The following is a 22,620-nucleotide window of genomic DNA, read 5'->3' as shown; positions in this document are numbered from 1 at the left end:
ACATTTTGGGACAAATAATTCTTTGTTATGGGAAATGCCCTGGGCATTGTAGGATGTCAGGTATCATCCCTGACCTCAACCCACAGATACCAGTAGTACACCTTCCCCCAAATTGTGATCATAAAAGTCTCCAGATATTGCCAAATGTCCCCCAGGGGACAAAATTTTCCCCTTCTCCAAGCTGAGAATCACTAGGTGAATAGCCTTTTGGGTCATCATTACCTTCTACCCTTAGGGGTTTGAACATCTCATTACTGTACACTTGTCAGGCTGAATCTGGCAGGCTGTAGCTGTTGTAATTGCCTAATCATGGCTATTAATGGGCAAAAATAAAACAAGAGAAGCCCTAATAAGTTCCCTGAGTTCCGAGCATAATCATGTCTGCCTCCATTATATAGGATCATCATTATTTCTTCATGAAAACCAGGCTTAATTCTTTATGCCAGTAAAGCGATTCCATTCTTTATCTGTACTTACTGGTGTGAGGACCGATAAATGACCAGGTGGCCACCATAGCTTTAGGTTTATTGGAACCTTACCTGCATCTCCTGGTGGAAGGCCATATCACGTCATGCCTGGAACCAAGATCTCTAGTCCAAATGAGCCTAAAGTTGTAGAGATGAAAGGTACAAACTGACAATTAGATAGTCCACTCTTACTTCCACCTCTCTGTTCCCAGACCTTATGATTCTACCTATTGGGACATAACGCCATATAATAGCTGATAATTCAAAGTATATGCTGCAGCTTGAAAGAAAATGTCCCAACTCCATAAGTTTGGCATTCTAGGTATCTTTCGGAGGCCATCTGTATTAGTTTTCTATAGCTATGTAACAAATTACCACAAACTTGGTGAATGGGTGATATTCTGTGGTCAGTTACTTTCTCTACCAGGGCCCAATACCATGGCAGGAGATGCTTTTTGAACAATGTAGGTTTCTCTTCTGTATAATGTCTGATCTTGCTCTAGAACCTAAAGACTCTGCTTTGAAATCTCTTATTGGGGGTTGCTTGAGACTCAACATGTTGCCATTATTTACCACAAATACTTAAAGAACTCTGGAATTTGCCAGACCTTGTGCATCAAGTGGCAAGACTGCTTGCACCACAATCTGAATTTGTCACAAAATTGTCTCTTGCTTTAGATCCTACTAAAAAATGGCAGCCTTTTAAGTAGCCTGATAAATGGATCTAAGAATACTTCTAAGTGTGGCACCAGCAGTTTTTGCTACAGTTTCCACTGTATTCAAAACTAAAAGCTGAACAATGTGTGCATGGCATGCAAATCACTTCATGAACTGTCCTTCCGCACTTCCCCAACCTCAGCTCCTATCACTCCCTCTTTTCTTACAAAATTTGATCCACCTTCTGGCCTTCATACGTTCTGTGCCTCTGACTTGAATGCCTGTACATCTCCTCAGACTGTCCCCTTCTCAGGAGTCAGGTCTCTGTTCAAATACCACCACAGATTCAGAGAGCCCTTCCCGGACTGCCTGTAAAGTAGTTCTTCCTTCCACTCACTTCTCCTTGCTTTGCATTACTTTTCATTCTAATCCCCTCTTTCATTTCTCTATAGAACTTATATCTAAAATTATAACATATTTTTAGTTTTATTTTTTCCCATAAGAATGTAAGCTCCACAGAAGCATGGAACTTGCCTGCCTGGACCACTGGTATATGCCTTCCACCTAGCACAGGTGTTGAATGAGGGAATGAAGAAAATAGAGGGATTATCACAGATAGTCATTTTATAGAAAGAAGAAACTGACATTTTAACTGAATAAATAAATGTATATCAGGGTGTAGGATTAAAAACTTGGATGGGTATTAGAATAAAGAATCTCAGGTGTGAATACTTTTCTTAATACAAAAGAATAAACCTTCAGCACATTTTAATGGAGCACAATAATAGGAGTTGAGACCTATAACCAAACCTTACCTCAGGATTTTATGACAAGTAACTATTTGAGAACATTTTTTTCTAAATGCTCCATTATGTTTAGCGAAAACTTATTAAGAATGGAACCATTCTTATTTTAAGACATGCAGAGTTAATGACCTTACTTAACCAGATCTGCATTGCCCCCATTATGAAGTAGCTTATAGCTATTACTTAACAGTATCAAAATGTGTATATTTGGAGATTAATGAGTCTGAAGGAGTATATCTTAACAGTATTAAAAATTATGAGTTTCTCATTTAGAAGTTTTATTTGAAGATGTATACACCTCAATTTTTTTGTTGGGCTCTACCTGACTGAGGTGAATGTAAATTTTCAATAGTTTCATCAAATGTGCCCAGATACTTCACTTAAGTTTATACACAGAAAAATGGATGTATTATCTCTAGGATGAGGAAGGGATGACTGGACAGAAATTGTGACCAAAATCTAAGAATTTTTGTTTGTTCGCAAGCTCAAACAAAGACAAGAGCGTCAATAGATTTATAGTGTCCAGAACTAGGCCATAGATGACACTCTCTATTTTGTACTGCCCAGACTCTCCAAATGAACTGTGTTCCCATTAAGAGGTATATCAGCCAAATGAAGCCTATAGGTAAGACAATGGTCAGGCTAGCGAAGGGTTTGGAAACAATGACAGAGGATAGAGGTGTTTAGCAAAGAGCAAGCAAAAGCTTAGATGGGAGTGGGGTAATGGTCTTTAGTACTTAAATAGAGCTTACATATAAAACTAAGAACAATTAATAATATTTATAAGGCACTGAATTGTAGTTCAGTCTGTGGAGAATCTTTCTGACAAGCAGAGGTGTTTCAACACTGATCAATTCTTCCCTACCTACCCTCAGTGAGGTGGGATTTTCAACCTCAGGCAGTTAAAAGAATGAGCAAAACTGTATTGCAGAAGAATACAAGTATTTACCAATTGATACTATAATGGTAGACATACATCATTATAAATTTGTCCAAATTCAATGAATGTACAACACCAAGAGTGAACCCTAATGTGAACTATGGACTTTGGGTCCAAACATAATGATGTGTCAATGTAGGTTCATCAGTTGTAATAAATGCATCACTCTGATGGGGGAGGTTATGCATGAATGGGAGCAGGCGAAATCACTGTACCATCCACTCAATTTTGTCAAGAACCTAAATCATTCTAAAAACTAAAGTCTATTAACATATTATTAAAAAATTCAGTTGGGTCAGAATTAGCGTTCAAGATTAGAATTCATGAAGCCTGAGTCGTCAGAAGGTCTTTGAAACTGTGTGGAGAGAAATGGGAATGAAAACAATCGGGAACATTGATTGGCAGAGGGTAAGGGAGAAGAGGTAGTCCTGGCCCATTTTATTACATTCTGGATGTGGTTGAATGTTTCCAAAGGTGGCTACAATGGTATCCTATCTTGCAACCTTTGGTGATGAGATACTGTGGCCCCTCTAATCAAGAAATGGAGTCTATTTTTATTGTTCCCCACTCCACTCCTTGATTTAGACTGCTTGGGACTTGTTTCAATAAATAGAATGTGGAAGAAGTGATGATGTGCTTGTCCTGGATCTGGACTCTAAGATGCCCGGCAGCTCTGTCTTCTCTCCTGGAAGGCAGATGCCATGCTACAGGGAGTTACAGATTAGCTTGATGGGGAGAGAACCATGTAGAGACTAAAGGATGAGACACCACAAGGAAAGAGAGATGATGTGGGGAAGTATCAAATTGCCTTTGTGAATCTTCAGGCCCAGCCTGGCTTCCAGATGAATGCAACCAAGTGAATGACCCCACTGACAATACGCAGTTAGAGCAACAACCCTAATCTGTGGGGTTTTCAAGATGGGATTAGTGATTTTATAATAAATCATCTCTTTGCCTCTGTCTGTCTCTCTGTCTCTGTCTCTTTCTTTCTTTCTGTGTGCATATACTAAGGAAAGACCAAGTAAGAACACAGCTAGAAGTCAGCTGTCTGCAAGCCAAGAAGAGAGCTCTCACCAGGAACCGAATTGGCTGACTGGAACCTTGATCTTTGACATCCCATTTTACAGAACAGTGAGAAATAAATTTCTTATGTTTAATCCACCCATTCTTTGGTATTTTTTTATAGCAGCCTGAGCTGACTAAGGAAGGGGAATTGGTCTGGGTGATCTGTTACTTTCTGATTCCAGAATTTACTCAAAGTTGCTTAGGTTTAAGACTTAGGAAAATTGAGAACACTTTTCTAGTTTTCTTGATAGCCAATAAATATTTAAAACATATTTTAAGTAACAGTATTACATGATACTAAGTTTGTTTTATCAATATATAAACGCTTCGGTCCCCCCAAATCCTGAAAACAGGATTACACTTGTTCACTCTCTTTCTAACTCCAGTTTCGTAGTAATATTAATCCACTGGTTTGCAATAGAGAACTGAATACTTAGATTCTGAATCCCTGTAAAGAAAATAGATAAGAATACAAAATTCATATACAGACTCTAATGTAAGTAAAGAATGATAATGTGATGATGAACTCAACAAGAAATCAGATCTCTGTAAAAAGTTGATAAGAAATGAAACATAGATAAAAGGAGAAAAGGTAAGATTAAGGGGAAAACCATTTTGAATTTTTTAATATATTTTAATCTATCAGCAATATCATTGAATAAGATAACACAATAACTATATGTCTGCATGTAAAATTGTTCAGATAATTTTGTAAGGATGAAGAAACCTGGAGGATCTTTTAAAGTCACATTCCTATAAGATATCATCATTTATATAAGATAAGAAAGGGAACAATTTCTCTGCATAGAGAAAGCAGTACAAACAGTATAGAGAAATTGCCAGTGTTTGCTAGATAAGATCAGATTAGGAAAACCATTGGGTATTCTCTGCCTCTACCTCAGATAAGCAAAGGAGTAAGGGGGCAACGTTAAAGAGAAAGGAATATAAATTAGGACTGGGGAGGAAAATAATCTGTAGGAGATGGCCACAGCTAAACAAGCCTTTTCTTCCCTCTATTATGCTGTGGGTGCAAAGTAATAAAGGTAAAACATGGTGTAAAGAAAACTAAAATTTCTATTAGTTTTGTGATTCTGAAGAAATTGTGTAGAGAAATATTTTTCATAGTAAATGAAATTCTCCCATTCCATCCTTCTAATGGGTATTTTATGTCCTTTAGCTTCCTTTCCTCTTCCTTTGCAAGACTTCCATCTTTATCATATTTTTACAAAGAATCGAAGAGTTTCACAACAAAAACCCAGGAGTGAAGGAAAGTAAAATAATATATGTCTTTATAATTTTGTCTCTTCTACATCATATAAATACTCGATGGAGATGGTTTTACAGCCAATATATAGTGTTCAAAGTGGCTTTACTCATAATATTCCCACACTGGAGACAACCCAAATGTCTATCAAAAGAAGAATTGGGGCTTCCCTGGTGGCGCAGCGGTTGAGAATCCGCCTGCCAATGCCGGGGACACGGGTTCGAGCCCTGGTCTGGGAAGATCCCACATGCCGCGGAGCAACTAGGCCCGTGATCCACAGCTACTGAGCCTGCGCGTCTGGAGCCTGTGCTCTGCAACAAGAGAGGCCGCGACAGTGAGAGGCCCGCGCACCGCGATGAAGAGTGGCCCCCGCTCGCCACAACTAGAGAAAGCCCTCGCACAGAAACGAAGACCCAACACAGCCAAAAATAAATAAATAAATAAAATTAAAAAAAAAAAAAAAGAATTGAAATATACATTGAGGTATATTCATACAATGGAATAGGACATAACAATAAAATAGAATAATCTGTTGTATTAGCTAAATAGAGCCTTTTAGGTGTAGCAAGCAAGCAAACAAATAACACCAGACAAATACCAGGCACAAGAAAAATATGGATGAATCTCATGGACATATGAAGTGGGAAGAAAAAAGCCAGATGTACAAAAAGGTTAATACTGTATGTATGACTTCACATACAGAAAGTTCAAGAACAGACAAAACTAACTGATGATGATAGAAGTCAGAATAGTGGTTACCTCTTGGGGGAAGTGGTATAAACAAGACAGGCACAAAGGAATCTCATGGAGTGCTGGAAATGCCTTATATCTTTATCTGGGTGGTGGTTAAAAGGTGTAAACATGCAAATAATTCTTAAACTGCGTACTTAAGAGTACTGTACTTTATACACTTTACTATTTATATTATATCTCAATTTAGAAAGAGATAGAGATTGAAAAAAGGTAGAGGTTCTGGGGTAAATGTGTTAATTTTGAAGAACCCTGGTGTGAGCACTTCAAAAGAAAGACTGTCGTCCCCCAGAGCAGCTGAGCCTGAGAAACAAAAAAGGCTTGTGTAACTGACAATTGGAAGAACTATTCCGCATATATTAAGACATCACAGACAGAGAAAACAAATAATGGTTTCAATTATGAGCCCTAAATAAAGAGCCACAAGGGTGGAAGCTTCAAATTGTAGGCTTTGGCTTGCCATTTACCTACTTCTCACATGGGCAACTCTACATTGCAATTTCCAACAGTGGTAGTAGCAGAAATTTATTTGTTCAACAGTGGTGAGTAATTCTTCTAAGAATTTCAGAAGGACAGCTAATAAGAAAATATATATAAAAAATAATTACCAGGAAAAGCAGAATACTAATAAGACATAGATAAAAGCCATGAAGATAAAGGCAATAAAGACTGATAATTTGCTATGATTACACTTTAAATTTGATTCAGCTTCTCAGCAGCCAGTGAAGAGAGGCAAAGCTAATCAGTTTTTAAATTCTCATTATCTGGAAAGAAGACAAATATCAATCTCCCAAAGGAAATAAAAATTTGCCTGGAATTAAATTTATGTTTAAACCCATGCTAAGTGATACCCACTGAATCCAATGATATGGTAAAGAAGAAGATCATTTAAAACTGAAAATACCTGGGGCTTCCCTGGTGGCGCAGTGGTTGGGAGTCTGCCTGCCGATGCGGGGGACGCGGGTTGGTGCCCCAGTCCGGGAGGATCTCACATGCCGCGGAGCGGCTGGGCCCGTGAGCCATGGCCGCTGAGCCTGCGTGTCCGGAACCTGTGCTCCGCAACGGGAGAGGCCACAGCAGTGAGAGGTCCACGTACCGCAAAAAAAAAAAAGAAAAGAAAATACCTGGACTACGATCAAGAATTCATCATTCGCCAGTCTCTAGTTGGGTAATTCCAACCTTTATGAATATCAGTTTTCCTTTCTTTAAAATAATAATGATAATAATATTAACAGATAACACAAATACCCTTGCTATGTGCTAAATTAATTCTATCCTCACTAAAGCTCTATTAATATGGGCCTTTATACTCATTTTACTGATGATGAAATTAGGGCTCAGAGAGGTTAAATGACTTGTCCCAAGTCACAGATACAATAAAACAAAGATAGTCATTCTTATTCAGTTTTCCTCACCAAGTGATTGTGCAAATTACATGTGATGTTTGGTTAGTCTTTCTGAAAATACTCTATAATTTAAAAATTTTAAATGGACAAATAACTACTTTGTACCTATTTATAAGCAAGGCATTTTACTAGACAAACTGCAGTCCACAAAGATGTAAATGGTACTCTGTGTTGATTTAATAAAAGGTCATGACTCTAAAGACAATGGCCATGACAGTCCCTCATATAAAGATGTCTTCCCTTCACTCCATCCTTTCCTATACTTTTCCAGAAATTTTGCTGATCTTTTCCATACACTCATTATCCTCTCCTTATTCTTCAATTCTCTTTTCCCAGCTCTCTTTCTTTTCTATTTGGTATTAATTGAAATAATGGATGCTATTATAAAATAACAAAGATATAAGTAAGAAGAAAAAGTCAATGGAACTTAGTGAAACACATTCGGAATACTTGTGATGAGAGTAACCCATAATAATACAAAAATTTTAATTAGATAAAAGTTCTTAAAATGTACTGTAGATTGCCAATAATTTAATCTCATTAGAGGGAATAAAGAAAAAGTGAAGACAGTAATAATACACAACTTTCAAAAATTTTTCTTTCTTTGGTGTAATTGGTGGGGATCTTCAGGTTAAAAGGAAGAATTTTTCAATGAAGTAATATTAAAGCATATTTGTATGATAAGGGGAATAATTAATTAGAAGGGAGAAATTACTGATGCAAAAGAAACGGGGGTTATTTGAGGGATAAAATCCTTGAGCAAGTAAGAGGCGATAGGATCCAGTAGATAACTAGAGGGATGGATGTTTAATTAACCATTCCTGAAATGACATATCTCTGGTTTTCCTTAAGAAAATATCAAAAACCCTACCTTAATACCAGTTTTAGGTGGCAGGACATATATATAGTGATGAAAGGGAAAAACCTACAAACAAGATTTCTTTACCCAGCAAAGATCTCATTCAGATTTGACAGAAAAATTAAAACCTTTACAGACAAGAAAAAGCTAAGAGAATTCAGCACAACCAAACCAGCTTCATCAGAAATGCTAAAGGAACTTCTCTAAGCAGGAAACACAAGAGAAGGAAAAGACCTACAATAACACACTCAAAACAGTTAAGAAAATGGTAAAAGGAATATACATATTGATAATTACCTTAAATGTAAATGGCTAAAATCCTCCAAACAAAAGACATAGACTGGCTGAATGGATACAAAAACAAGATCCATATATATGATGTCTACAAGAGACCCACTTCAGCCTTAGGGACACATACAGACTGAAAGCGAGGGGATGGGAAAAGATATTCCATGCAAATGGAAATCAAAAGAAAGCTGGAGTAGCAATTCTCATATCAGACAAAATAGACTTTAAAATACACTAATATGAGAGAAAAAAAAGGACACTACATAATGATCAAGGGATCAATCCAAGAAGAACATATAACAATTGTAAATATTTCTGCACCCAACATAAGAGCACCTCAATACATAAGGCAAATGCTAACAGCAAAAAAAGGGGAAATCGACAGTAACACAATCATAGTAGGGGACTTTAACACCCCACTTTAACCAATGGACAGATTATCCAAAATGAAGATAAATAAGGAAACAGAAACTTTAAATGACACATTAAACAAGATGGACTTAACTGATATTTATGGGACATTCCATCCAAAAACAACAGAATACACTTTCTTCTCAAGTGCTCATGGAACATTCTCCAGGATAGATCACATCTTGGGTCACAAATCAAGCCTTGGTAAATTTAAGAAAATTGAAATCATATCAAGTATCTTTTCCGACCACAACGCTATGAGACTAGATATCAATTACAGGAAAACACCTGTAAAAAATACAAACACATGGAGGCTAAACAATACGCAACTCAATAACCAAGAGATCACTAGGAAATCAAAGAGGAAATCAAAAAAAACCTAGATACAAATGACAGTGAAAACACAATGACACAAAACCTATGGGATTCAGCAAAAGCAGTTCTAAGATGAAAGTTTATAGCAATACAATCCTACCTCAAGAAACAAGATAAATCTCAAGTAAACAACCTAACCTTACACCTAAAGCATTAGAGAAAGAAGAACAGAAAAAATCCAAAGTTAGCAGAAGGAAAGAAATCAAAAAGATCAGATCAGAAATAAATGAAAAAGAAATGAAGGAAACGACAGCAAAGATCAATAAAACTAAAAGCTGGTTCCTTGAGAAGATAAACAAAATTGATAAAACATTGGCCACACTCATCAAGAAAAAAGGGAAAGACTCAAATCCACAGAATTATAAATGAAAAAGGATAAGTAACAACTGACACTGCAGATATACAGAGGATCATGAGAAAATACTACAAGCACTCTATGCCAATAAACTGGACAACCTGGAAGAAATGGACAAATTCTTAGAAAAGCACAACCTTCCAAGACTGAATCAAGAAGAAATAGAAAATATGAACAAACCAATCACAAGCACTGAAATTGAGACTGTGATTAAAAATCTTCCAACAAACAAAAGCCCAGAACCAGATGGCTTCATGGGCTAATTATACCAAACGTTTAGAGAAGAGTTAACACCTATTCTTCTCAAACTCTTCCAAAATATAGCAGAGAGAGGAACACTCCTAAACTCGTTCTACGAGGCCACTATCACCCTGATAACAAAACCAGACAAAGATGTCACAGAAAAAGAAAACTAGAGGCCAATATCACTGATGAACATCGAAGCAAAAATCCTCAACAAAATACTAGCAAACAGAATTCAATAGCACATTAAAAGGATCATACACCATGATCAAGTCGGGTTTATCTCAGGAAGGCAAGGATTTTTCAATATAAGCAAATCACTTATTGTGATACACCATATAAACAAATCAAAGGATAAAAACAATATGATAATCTCAATAGATGCAGAAAAAGCCTTTGACAAAATTCAACCCCCATTTATGATAAAAACCCTCCAGAAAGTAGGCATAGAGGGAACTTACCTCAACATAATAAAGGCCATATATGACAAACCCACAGCCAACATCGTTCTCAATGGTGAAAAACTGAAACCATTTCCACTAAGATCAGGAAGAAGACAAGGTTGCCCACTCTCACCACTACTATTCAACATAGTTTTGGAAGTTTTAGCCACAGCAATCAGAGAAGAAAAAGAAATAAAAGGAATCCAAATGGGAAAAGGAGAAGTAAAACTGTCACTGTTTGTAGATGTCATGATACTATACATAGAGAATCTAAATATGCTACCAGAAAACTTCTAGAGCTAATCAATGAATTTGGTAAAGTAGCAGGATACAAAATTAATGCACAGAAATCTCTTGCATTCCTATACACTAATGATGAAAAATCTGAAAGACAAATGTAGGAAATACTCCCATTTACCATTGCAACAAAATGAATAAAATACCTAGGAATAAATCTACCTAAAGAGACAAAAGATCTGTATGCAGAAAATTATAAGACACTGATGAAAGAAATTAAAGAGGATAAAAATAGATGGAGAGATATACCATGTTCTTGGACTTGAAGGATCAACCTTGTGAAAATGACTATGATTCCCAAAGCAATCTACAGATTCAGTGCAATCCCTATCAAACTAACAATGTTATTTTTCACAGAACTAGAACAAAAAATTTCAACAATTTGTATGGAAACACAAAGGACCCTGAATAGCCAAAGGAATCTTGAGAAAGAAAACCAGAGCTGGAGGAATCAGGCTCCCTGACTTCAGACTATAGTACAAAGGTACAGTAATCAAAACAGCATGGTACTGGCACAAAAACAGAAATATAATCAATGGAATAGGATAGAAAGCTCAGAGATATATCCACACACATATGGTCACCTTATCTTTGATAAAGGAGGCTAGAATATATATAATGGAGAAAAGACAGCCTCTTCAATAAGTGGTGCTGGGAAAACTGGACAGCTACATGTAAAAGAATGAAATTAGAACACTTCCTAACACCATACACAAAAATAAGCTCAAAATGGATTAAAGACCTAAATGTAAGGCCAGACACTATCAAACTCTTAGAGGAAAACATAGGCAGAAAACTCTTTGACATAAATTATAGCAAGATCCTTTTTGAGCCACCTCCTAGAGAAATGGAAATAAAAACAAAAATAAACAAATGGGACCTAATGAAACTTAAAAACTTTTGCACAGCAAAGGAAACCATAAAGAAGACGAAAAGACAACCCTCAGAATGGGAGAAAATATTTGCAAATGAAGCCACTGACAAAGGATTAATCTCCAAAATTTACAAGCCACTCATGAAGCTCAATATCAAAAAAACAAACAACCCAATACAAAAATGGGCAGAACACCTAAACAGACATTTCTCCAAAGAGGATATACAGATTGCCAACAAACACATGAAAGAATGCTCAATATCATTAATCATTAGAGAAATACAAATCAAAACTACAATGAGGTATCACCTCACACCAGTCAGAATGGCCATCATCAAAAAATCTACATGTATAGCTGGCTCACTTTGTCATACAGCAGAAACTAACACAGAGTGTAAAGCAATTTTAATCCAATAAAGATGTTAAAATTTTTTTTTAAATTTTTAAAAAATCTACATATGATAAATGCTGGAGACAGTGTGGAGAAAAGGAAACCCTCTTGCACTGTTGGTGGGAATGTCAATTGATACAGCCACTGTGGAGAACAGTATGGAGGTTCCTTAAAAAACCAAAAATAGTCCAATAAAGATGTTAAATAAAAAAATAAAAAATAAATAAATAAATAAATCACTCATAGATCAAAGAAGACATAACAAAGAAATTAGAAAGTATTTTGAAACTGAAGGAGTAGAAAAACACAGCGTATCAAAATTAATGGATGCAGTTAAAAAATTAATCTTTTAATGTCTAAAAAAAACCAAAAATAGAACTACCATATGACCCAGCAATACCACTACTGGGCATATACCCTGAGAAAACTATAATTCAAAAAGAGTCATGTACCACAGTGTTCATTGCAGCACTATTTACAATAGCCAGGACATGGAAGCAACCTAAGTGTCCATCAACAGATGAATGGATAAAGAAGATGTGGCACATACATAAATGGCATATTACTAAGCCATAAAAATAAATGATATTGAGTTATTTGTAGTTCAGTGGATCGACCTAGAGTCTGTCATACAGAGTGAAGTAAGTCAGAAAGAGAAAAACAAATACCGTGTGCTAACACATACAGAGGGAATCTAAAAAAAAAAAAAAAAAAAAAAAAGGTCCTGAAGAAACTAGGGCCAGGACAGGAAAAAAGACGCAGAGGTAGAGAATGGACTTGAGGACACGGGGAGGGGGAAGGGAAGCGGGGACGAAGTGAGAGAGTGGCATGGACATATATACACTACCAAATGTAAAATAGATAGCTAGTGGGAAGCAGCTGCATAGCACAGGGAGATCAGCTCGGTGCTTTGAGACTCCCTAGAGGGATGGGATAAGGAGGTTGGGAGAGAGATGCAAGAGGGCAGAGATATGGGGATATAATGTCTATGTATAGCTGATTCACTTTGTTATACAGCAGAAAATAACACAACATTGTAAAGCAATTATACTCCAATGAAGATGTTAAAAAAAAAAAAAAACAGTTTTAATAGTGTATTTTGCTGCTTGGTGGCAAAAGCATCCTAACTGGTTCTATGAGCATTGGATGCATGTGCATGGAGTTTGAAAGATTTGATGATAAAAAGACAAGGGAAGGGCTTCCCTGGCGGCGCAGTTGTTGGGAGTCCGCCTGCTGATGCAGGGGACACGGGTTCATGCCCCGGTCCAGGAGGATCCCACATGCCGCGGAGCGGCTGGGCCCGTGAGCCATGGCCGCTGAGCCTGCGAGTCTGGAGCCTGTGCTCCACAACGGGAGAGGCCACAACAGTGAGAGGCCCGTGTACCGCAAAAAAAAAACCAAAAAACAAAACAAGGGAATTGTCTCCTGGTGGCTTCTATGTTATCAGTGAAGCAAGAATAGATGTTACTGACTGTCCTTGAGGAAAATGAGAGGGTTTAAGATGTTTGATAGAGGGGAAATAGGAAAGAATCATCTTGATGAGTAGACCAGCAAATTTACTAGGGAATTAGAGGATTGCTTAGCACTCCTAAGTGCCCACTGAAGATTAGTGACTAGAAATCTAAAGTGCAAAACAGTCAGTATGGTTCTGTTTTCTCTCCAGGCATGTTCAGATATTCAGGTGCATGTACAGAGTAAGCAGAGTGATGTGCATAATCAGGTTTGGCATTTTGCCAGGCAAGTTTTGAAAGCACTGGAGAAAGGCAAAGGAGTTGAGGGCTTCTACAAGGGAGTGATTAATCATGGAAGCTAGCATGGTTAAAGAGATAATTGAGAATAAGATAAGGCAGATGATGGTGAATAATAGGTTGGGTCAAAAGATTGGATGCTTCAGTGAAGTCAAAAGAATTGCTAGAGAGAAGAAGCTAAAGTGAATACAAAAGAGCATGGAAGTGGTCAGAGGAGGGTGCTTATATATGACATTTTTGAGAGGCTAAGTACTGAACACATCAATAAAATGGAGGGTAAAATCATGGGAAAATGATAGGCATAAAGTTGGAAAGTGAATGAGCTAAGTACTAAGATATTTAACGACTAAGAGAAGAACTTTCAAAACTTTGGATGACAGCAAAATTTGGAGAACTAATAGGAAATCTAGTCTGAAATCAGGCACTCCAAAGGACTGTCTTTAAGAAAAGGGAGCAGAAAAGAGAAATGGGCTGAAATTGGTAATGAGAATTAAGGAAAAAATTATTCCACTTCCAAGTCTACAGTAATGGAATGTGACAGAAAAACCAGGCACAAACTGATAATGCTGTGGGAAAAAGTTAGCTAAATTCTATGAACTTTAGTTTCTTTAACTATAGAATGTGGCTAATATTAACTGTCTAGAGTAGTTTGAGGATAAAATGAGATACCATATAAAACACAAGAAGGTTCTTAGTATTATAGGACAAAAAACATAGTCATATCCCTATAACTCACATTTTAAAGTGCTACCCACAATATTAAAAATAGCTCTTTTGGCTGTTTGTATTGATTTTTACTTTGTTCCATGTACTCTTAAGTAGACATTGAAGAGCCAGTGATAAGAAAATTCACCTCTTTAGGGTAGTCTTAAAAATCTCAAGTTGAGAGTTCATTTGAAAATGCTTCCAGGTTAATAGTTTAGCCAGGCATCTATCAAAAGCATATGCAAATTTTCATTAGGAAAAAAGACACCTTTAATCTAAGCTTCAAACTGCATTTTCAGAAATAAAGATCCAAAAATTATGGACTCATGGAAAAAAAAAATTACAAAATATACAAGAAGACAAGATCCCATGGTCAAATGGAAATTCTAGACAGCATAATCTCAAGATCTCAAGACTAGATATTGGAATTATTAGACACAGACTTTAAAATAACTGTACATAACATATGTAAAGCAATGGAATAAAATCTTGGAAAGAGTACAGAACAAGAAACTTTGACAGTAGCCAAGTTGATTTACGAAATAACCTATGAGAAAGAATGGGAGGTGTGACATATAGAGAATTTCAAAGTTACTAACATATTTCTTAAACTGAGGGATAGAACACAAGTCTTCACTGTATCACTATTCTTTATATCTTTCATATTTTTATAAATGTTTGTAAATACATAGTATTTGATAAAACAATTAAAATAATTTTATGATCCTTCTAAGAAATACTGTATAGCCATTCAACAGCTGCCAACTTAATAGTATTTCAATTCCATCATTTATTGCTTATTTTTTAGCTGAAGTATTACTAAAAGAGACACTCCTCATCTATTATTTAGTTAGCCAGTGGTACAAGATATGTGCTTGTTTCTTTCCTCTTATTTAACGATTTTAAAGATAGTTTATCTATAAGTTTAAATCAATTGCAATTATTATCCTTATTGAAGTATAAATTATCCCATCTTTGTCCAGTGGGAGCTTCTTCAAATTTGCTCCTTTTGACATAACCTTAGTCATTTTAAACATTACCCTAGTAATCTTTGATAGCTTCATAACCAACTGGTATAACGAAGTGTTCTAGGCTTAGCTGGTATATATGATGCCCCAGATCTGCCATCAGATATTTTTCCAAGCATAGTATTTTGATGGTAGGAGATATTTCAAGACTACAACCTGCATACTTGGTGCTAAAGATTCTAATTATTCCTGAGTTGGTCACTGTTTCTAAACTTTTTGGTGCTAAAGCTATGAATACATTTATACTTATATGTATGTATGCATATGTATATACACACACATACACATACTCTTTGTGTATATATGTACATATATACACACATGTATGTACATACTACATGTATGCATATAATATGTATCAGGATAAATACTCTTGATTTCATACTTCCATTTCAAATTTAGTACTACAGGATTTTAAAATTAATCATTTGTATTACATCTAAATATGTTTTCTTCCTCACCATGAATTAGAATCCTGGTTTTAAAGAACACAGGGGATTTTAGAAATGAAAAATTCCACAATTACTAATTTTTCTCACATATTACATATACTGAAGTTTTATAATAACAATATTAATATCACCACTTCCATTGATAATTCTCAAAAAATATTTTTGCATATATTATTCTCATACTCCCCGCCCCTCATTTTTGGGATAGGTGTACTATATCTAGATGGTCTGAAGATATTATAGTCTCTCCCTTTTAACTCTCATTTAAAATTAATTCTACAAATAACTATGTTTACAGTTCATCACTAGTTCTTATGTTAATGTCTCCCTAGTCATTTTGATTTTCTGAATGGCTGCCCTCTAATGGATTCCTCAGAAAAGGGAACAATTTTCCCTGAGTTTATACAGTTAGTCTGTCACCTTTATGTAAGAAAGTAAGTTGTGCTTGCTGTAAAATTTGTGGCTGACATTTTCATTTCTTGAGTATCTTACTATATTGCTCAATTTTCTTTTGATATAAATCACCGGTGTGGAAAAGTTTAATGACAATATAAGTTTTTCTTTTCAGTATAAGTTACTTGCTATATTTATTCTATACCTTTGCTGTGAATTTTTTTCGGAGATTTCTGTTATGCATATATTGGCTTTTCTTTACCTATTAATAGCTCCCACTTCCTAATTTAATCCTTTTTTCCTTTTCCGTTTATTTTTTTTTAACATCTTTATTGGAGTATAATTGCTTTACAATGGTGTGTTAGTTTCTGCTTTATAACAAACTGAATCAGCTATACATATATCCCCATAGCTCCTCCTTCTTGCATCTCCCTCCCACCTTCCCTATTCCATCCCTTTTCTTTCTGATTTTTAATTTTTCTACTGTTACTTTCATTTCACATACATTATGCATTGTATTTCATATGCTATATTATATGTTACATAATTACATATATACTTATTTTCCAAATTTATGTTCATTTGTTCTTGTGTTTAATTTAGTCTAGTTTTAGTTTCTAATAATATTTTCTTTTATATCTAATATTTTCTTAAATTCTGTCACTAATGTTCCAAGCTTTTCTAAGTCTTATTAAAGTTATTTCTTTTATTTTATAACATTTTTATGTCTTTCAATTCGCTTAGAAATAAAATGTGAAATTGTTCCTATTTCATTTGACTATATCTTTCTGATTTGCTTCATTCTCTGTAGATGTCATTCTGATCCATTCTTTTATATTATAAAAATGTATGGGGTTTGACATTATACTTTTCTGTCACCTATTCTAACATGAAATAATTACATTTTTCTTCTAGTTATTTCTACATCATTTACTCAGAACTTCTTCAGACCAGAGGGAAAAAATTAAACATTTTCTTTAAATAATTAAGAAAGAAATAACTATACTCTTCCTTTTCCATTCTAACTAGTCACTAGCTTTTCTGAAAACGAGGGAAGGAGAACAGGAGGTTCATCAGATTGAGGGTTTTCCACATAATTCTTGTCACCTCTGACACATCCCCCTTGTTGGCAGAATCTTTTATCTGCACTTTATTATCATCACATTAACGCTAATTTTATTCGGCTGCATGTTACAAGCCAGACGTTCCATCCCTACTATTTATGCCATTTCACTGGTTTAAGGATGTCTAAAGAGGCTTTTGACAAAAGCTGACATTTCCACTCCAGCAGGTTGTGCGTTAGGAGGATGGGAGGTAATAGAGTGATTAATTACGAAGTCAGCTCAGAGTGCCGTAACAAAGTACCATAGATCGAGTGGCTTAAATAACAGAAACTTCTCATAGTTCTGGAGGCTGGGAAGTCCAAAGATCAAGGTGCCAGGAAAGTAGGTTTCATTCTGAGACCTCTTTTTTTGGCTTGTAATTGGTTACCATCTTGCTGTGCTCACAAGACCTCTTCTTTGTATGTACGGGGAGAGAGAAATCTCTTTTTCCTCCTCTTCTTATAAGGCTACCAATTCTATCAGATTATAACTCACCTTTAGGACCTCATTTAACTCTGATTACCTCCAGAAAGCCCTATCTCCAAACACTGTCACACTGGGAGTTAGGGCTTTAACGTATGAAAGTTATGGGGACACAGTTCAGTCCATAGCATTAGTACAATGAAATAAATTAATTTCTTAAATAAGACAATGAAAATATTCACCTGGATTTGAAACAGGGGAAAGATGAGTTTGAGAAAGGTGAAAGTGTGAGGCACTGTTTGGCCTAATACGCTAACATTGGTCCTGAGGAAGACTAAGCTTACAGGGGCAGAATGTAATTGTAGACATTGAATTAGGGGAATATAGGATGTCATCAAAATGAGAGTCTCCAATTAGTTGTACTGAATACTGAATCTAATTTGTGTTATGGTTTTGAGCACTGAAATTCAAAGAAGTGAAGATCACACACCCAAAAAAATAGCAGAAACATTTAAGGCCAAGACCCAGTACTATTTCTAATGCATTCTTTCTCCCTCTGTTGTCATTAAAAACTTCACAGTTTTTCTGAGGGTTTTTCCTAGAGGTATTTTGAACCTTTGGTTTCTGTAATGCTGTAACTAAATGAAACAGGCCTGCATAGGAATATTAACTTGCGAAAAATTTATCGAACACAAATGAAAGAACATTGAAGTTATTTCTCCTCTGCAGGATGAACACTCTAGTTATAAAAATAACTCAGGATGTATTATTCTCAGGGATGTTTCATGAAATTGGCATCCATATCCACTGATGTTTTAAGAATTGTAAACCTGAAAAGTGGTTTTAAGAATTAGATGGACTCATAACACAGCAATTTTATTATAGCTTCTGGTTACTTCTGGATTTCCTTAATACATTCCATGGTAATATAGTACAGTTACTCCATAAATAGATGCTAATGTTTCGAAAAAGCCTTGAAGAGGGAGACTCTAATAACTATTCATTATTTCTAAGAAAACTTAAAGCTATGCAATATTTTTTCAATCATGGAAATTGATACCAAAATAATATCCACATAGCAAATGCCATGCCAGAACAGATTCCTTATATATACCAATATAAAGGCTGACTAGTGGCCAGTTAAGTGGCTGGGCGTGAGAATTCCATTCAACAAGGATGATAAAACGACTTAAGCTCTTGGGCATTTTAATGAGAGTCTTAGAGGGTTGGTAGCAGGTGTTAGAAACAGAAGAGGAAAGACGTAGAAGTTCAAAAATAACTAAAGTCACAATACGAGAAGACACGATACTATATACATAAGCAGAAACAATGAAAAAAATATATATAACGTTATATATAAAAGAGAGAAAGAGAACACACGCGAGCAAGAATGAGGAGAGCACCAAAGGAAAGAGAAATTAGTTGACAGCGACAGAGGATAGCTGATCATTTTATCAGTCAGCCTCGTCAAGATCATGCTACCATAACAAACAACCGAAATTTTCAATGCCTAAAAATAAATTGCTTATTTCTCCTTCACATTATGTACAACATAAGTCATAGGTTAGCTGTAGCTTTGTTCCATTTCTTCACTCTAGGATTCAGGTACACGCCACTCTCCTGGCCAAGAAAAAAGAGAGATAGCACTTATCTCCTCAAAAGAGAGAGGGTTTCTGTTTGGAAATAGCATTTGTCACCTTTTGCTCACATTTCATTGGCCAAACTAAATCATACAATCAAGCCTGATATAGGGATATGGGATAGGGAAATATATGTTCTTCATAGGAATAGACAGTAAGTAATTTGGAACCATAACATGATTGAGGACAGTTACCTTAATGGCAGTGCAATAGAATAGGAAGCAATGGATAGCTACTTGACAGTTCTTGGTTTTTAAAGAGGTTTGGCTTGGCGATTGTTGAGACTCCTGGGTGTCTGTCCAGTTCCTTTACGTCACTCCCTGTTTCATTAGCACATACGAATGTTTTCAGGGTTTCAGGGTGGAGAAATGAATGGAATTTCCAGCAACTCTAGGAGGCTTTCTGGTCAGGGAGGCTGGGGGAGGTAAGCAGAGTCTGGAGCCACCTAAATAAGAGGTTAAGAAGCCCCAAGAAGCTCTGGCTTATGCAGCTGCCCTTTTAATCCTTTCAGGGAAATGAAGCAAGATTGATGTTTTAAATTTAACAAGAACACATACAACTTGATAAAATAAATATTGACTTTTAACAGAAAATATCCACCAAGATTTCACTTTATTTAAAACTGCGTTTGGCTTTTCTTATGGCATTCAAAATCCTCATTTTTCTCCATATGGACACTTAAGTCATCCAATAGATGGGGTAGACTTATGAGCTGGCATTTTGCATTCTGGAAAATTAAAACCTGTTAGAACTAGTTAACAAGTATAGAGTTGGTGTCTGTATGATGTGAAAATAATCTACCAGTACTTCTCAGATGCACATACATGCTTATTCAGAAACATTTATAATATCCTCTTTAAAACATCAGCAATAATGCACTCAGTGCTATCCAGATAGAAATGTGGAAAAATCAGTTTAACTATTTTTAAGTAAAAGGTAGTAAACTCTAAACAATTGTTGGTTTAACTATACCATGGAAAAATACCAAACATAACTGTTTAAAGAGTCCAGTTTGAGGGCTTCCCTGGTGGCGCAGTGGTTGAGAGTCCGCCTGCCGATGCAGGGGACACGGGTTCGTGCCCCGGGCCGGGAAGATCCCGCATGCCGCACAGCGGCTGGGCCGTGAGCCATGGCCGCTGAGCCTGCGCGTCCGGGGCCTGTGCCCCGCAATGGGAGAGGCCGCAGCAGTGAGAGGCCCACGTACCGCAAAAAAAAAAAAAAGAGTCCAATTTGAAAATTAATACATCTGTTACAATAACTTAGGTAAAAGAATCTTTCCCCACGCAACAACACTGTAATGAATTTTCCCCTTAAAACTGGTTCTTAAAGGAGTCTTTTTGGAAATTTAATTATTCCCTATTCACTAGGAAACAGGAGTTAATTGATTGCAAGTATATCTTTATGAAATCTAACAGGACATTTTTACGTTGCGTTAAAATCCCAGTTCATTTTTGAAGATTTTGGAATCCAATTTACTACCACTGCATCATCAGTAGTAAACACTGAATCTATCTTAAGAGATAAGTGCACATAAAACATAGAAGATTAAATAGTGACACACACACACACTCAGGAAATAACTCAGAAAATATATAATTCACTTATATGTTCTGTTTTACCTCTAATTATTCTACTCCTTGTTATATTTATTACCAGTAAACTTTGTTCAAAATTTAATTGAAAACTGAAAAGTTTAAGTGATTTTCTACGCATCCAATGAAAAGTAAAAAGGCAACAGGAGAAAATGCACAGGAAACCCTGAATTGTAAGATTAAGAGAAACTATTGGTTAGCATAGAACAAGTTATGTATTGATTTAAATCAAATAGGGAAAACATAGAATAGGGCTTCTAAAATTTCAATGTGCACACAAATATCCTGGGGATGTTTTAAAAATGCAGATACTGGTTCAGTAGTTCTGGGAAGGGGCTGAGATCCTTCATTTCTAACAAGCTTCCAGGTAATTCCAGTGGTGTGGCCCACAAGTAGCTGGGGGCTAGATGATGGTAGAACCTATGTCAGAATTACTCCAGAAAGACACAACAGAGTATAGAAGGCACTCTACACCACGTGCTTCCACTGGTTTTAGGCCAAATATCAGTGTATTTCTAATATGCTTACGAGAATACTTCAATAGGCCAACAATAACACGAGAGAGGGGTCTCAGTAAGGTCAGACGGCAGGCCTATGCACTGCTTGTCTTTGTTGTAATTTTATCTTTACTTCATTTCAAAGGTGTAACTGAATCCCACAGGAGTTCTACCTCTGATTGTAAGGGGAGGTTTTTAATTCTTTTATAATGTACTACTAGTGACCAAAAAGAATGTAGTTGGCGGGCTCTTCAGGGAAACACATTAAGCCTCTGATCTCTACCCCTGCCGACTGGAGGTGAAATAGGAAGCAGAGTCATAAGAAACATCCTAGAGGGATCCCATGAGATTAAACATGTTTAGCCAACGTGATTAATTCTTAGGAGAGTTTGATCGTCTCTAACCTGTGTAAAGTGAATGCTATTTTGTCAGTTCAGAGAGTGGTTCAAAAAAGGCCTTTGGTTCGATGACAACCTAACACTTTTTAAAAGACCAAGAGCAACACCAAGTCATTTTTTTTTTTTAAACTACTTATGGAAACACAGCTTACCTCTTTCCAATAGTGATTTATAGCCTAATGGCAATGCTTCTGGACATTTTTCTCTCTCAGACTGAAGCTGGGTACTAGATGCTTTTACCGTCTAAAAGAAATTTTAAAAGCCTTCTGTCAATGGCACACTTAACAGACTTGCCATTAGGCTCTCTTCTATTCACCTCTCTTCTGTGTCTGCTGACTAGGTAAGCTTTAATTGTGGCCCGTGTGCTAGCTTTCATGTTAATGATCATCAAATGCACTATTAACTCTTCCTTTGATAATACAGGTCATACAAAACTAAAGCTTAAAACATTTCTGTCCATTTATGAAAAAATGTGACGACAATGAAACTAATGGTAAAAAATAAACCTTTTAATTCATTGCACCAAACATGTAAGGGAAGAGAAGTTTACTCCCTTTAATGATTTATATTTATTTGCTGAAAATATAAAGTGTATTTTTTGTTCACAATAGAAGGGCTCAGTAACCAAATAGGCAGTAGAGAAAGAATCGACATTAACTTTTTTTTTTTAAGTTTATGGCGCCAAAGAAAATACTGAGAGGCAACAAGGCCACTTTCACCTTCATGAGATATTATACAAAATTCTATAAA

The 22,620-nt window shown here is 36.1% G+C and overlaps 1 protein-coding gene across 1 annotated transcript in view; it reads right to left on the bottom strand.

The window, feature by feature from the left end:
• Positions 1-22,620, bottom strand: part of GALNT13 (polypeptide N-acetylgalactosaminyltransferase 13) — a 982,370-nt gene that overhangs the window by 592,997 nt on the left and 366,753 nt on the right. The window contains exon 6 of the mRNA XM_079925131.1: positions 540-605. The gene's annotated coding sequence lies outside the window, so the exon portion shown is untranslated. The remainder of the gene's footprint in view (positions 1-539; positions 606-22,620) is intronic.

The sequence above is a fragment of the Stenella coeruleoalba genome (assembly GCF_951394435.1).
Source record: "Stenella coeruleoalba genome assembly, chromosome: 6".
NCBI lineage: Eukaryota > Metazoa > Chordata > Mammalia > Artiodactyla > Delphinidae > Stenella > Stenella coeruleoalba.
The sequence above is the reverse complement of the archived record's forward strand: the minus strand, read 5'-3'. Positions and strand labels throughout refer to the sequence as shown.